The 1,571-nt window shown below is 59.8% G+C and overlaps 1 protein-coding gene across 3 annotated transcripts in view; it reads right to left on the bottom strand.

Moving 5' to 3' along the window:
* Positions 1-1,558, bottom strand: part of GLI1 (GLI family zinc finger 1) — a 12,130-nt gene extending 10,572 nt beyond the window's left edge. The window contains exon 1 of one of the 3 annotated variants that reach the window (XM_011988564.1): positions 1,495-1,558. The gene's annotated coding sequence lies outside the window, so the exon portion shown is untranslated. The remainder of the gene's footprint in view (positions 1-1,494) is intronic. The other 2 variants (XM_011988566.1, XM_011988565.1) reach the window with 2 other exon arrangements.
* Positions 1,559-1,571: the final 13 nt, after the last annotated feature.

Below are 1,571 nucleotides of genomic sequence, written 5' to 3'. Positions count from 1 at the left end.
CCCGCCCGCCCCGGGAGCCCAGTCGAGCGAGCCGTAGGGGTGGGGGCTGAGGGGCGGGACACATTCTTCCCTCCTCCTCTCAGCGCATCCGGAAAGCAGGCAGTGGCGCCCAGGGGGGCACTACTGGAGAGTGGGGGGTTCCCGTTGATGAGGTGAGAAAGGGAGAAGAATCCAGAAAGTATGGGGGAGAGAAAGGAGAGAAAGTGACTGGGTCAATAAAATTAGGTGTGTATGGGGAGGAGGAGTGGCCAGGACACCTTAGGTTCCTGGTTATCGCAACTGGCTTCCCAAGGGTTAACCCCTCCAGACCCCCGGGAACCCCCTGGTGACGTCAAGGGCGGGGATGCCAGGGAGATAATGGTGGAGGGGGAGAGGTCTCTGGACCCCGCCCCCTAGGGAAAACCACCCTTATTCCGACCCTTACATCTCCCCCGGGAAACCGTTCGCCTTCTCCCTCTACTGGAACGTAAAGACCTATCCTAGAAGACCCCAGCTCTCCAGAACCCTAAAACCCTCAGTCCCCAGGCTCTACGGGGTCCCCTTTCCCTAATCCTGTCCCGAAAGCTAGCTGCCCAGGGCTGATTGTTTCGGGGTCATGGGGCCTGAAAGAGGATTCAGAGCGGGGAGCAAGGGCAGGCAGGGTGGTCTGAGCCAGAGGAGGGGCCTCGATCCCCAGCTCCCGTTTGGGCGGGGGGCCAACGGGGATACACAGGCTGGCAGTGGCCAGTGGTCCCGCCCAGCCCCGGTAGGGGTCTCCCTGCCGCTGGCTCCCGCTGCCCCGGTGGTCCTAAGGTCAGAGGGTCAAGACAAGGTCTCCCCGGCTCCTCCTGAGCGCCTTGCCCACAGGCCTTGGGACTCAGGAGTCCAAAATTGCCTGGAGTCATTCTAGGGCCTTCACTAGACCTTGGACAGCCCCCACTCCCAGACCCCTTCCTAGTCCAGAAGACACTCCTTTCCCCCAAAACGCAAGCATCCACTGGCACATCTGTCACAAGACAGGTCAAGGATTCAAGCCTGGCTGGCCCCTAGTAGTTCTGTTGCCTCCCACACACCCGTCCCCACCCCACCTGGAGCTCCCTCCTTTGCAGTCCCCTCCTTTCAGGAACACTGACGTCTTCCTGCCCCACGCGCAGACACACACCTGGAGTTCCCTCTCTACAACGCAGACCTCCAACTAGCCATCCCTCCAGCCTCTTCAGCTCAACCGCATGAAAGTGAGATATTTCTAATATATAGGAGAGGCTGAGACAAAGACCCACGGTTCCCTGAGACAGAGATACACAGACTGACAGAAGAAAAAAAGGAAGAAAAAGAAGATTTAGAGAAAGATACAAGTGATAAATTTGGAGTTTCTAATGTCTCACTCCAGACTCTCCCACCCCTATTTTGCCTCTATGTCCCGGGTCTGGGATGAGTCCCTAGGAAGCTGAGCATCCCCTCAGGCCCCCTCCCCCACTGCTCCCAGGTGGTCCCCCGCCTGCCCCTCCTTCTCACCTCTGTCTGGGCGCTGGGCTCGGGATGCGCGGTCCAGGGCTGGAGTCTGGGCTGGGGGGTGTGCGGTGGGGAGGGGG

This window comes from Mandrillus leucophaeus, unplaced genomic scaffold, assembly GCF_000951045.1.
Source record: "Mandrillus leucophaeus isolate KB7577 unplaced genomic scaffold, Mleu.le_1.0 Scaffold332, whole genome shotgun sequence".
Taxonomy (NCBI): Eukaryota; Metazoa; Chordata; class Mammalia; order Primates; family Cercopithecidae; genus Mandrillus; species Mandrillus leucophaeus.
Note: the sequence above shows the minus strand (reverse complement) of the source record. Positions and strands in the feature narration are given on the sequence as shown.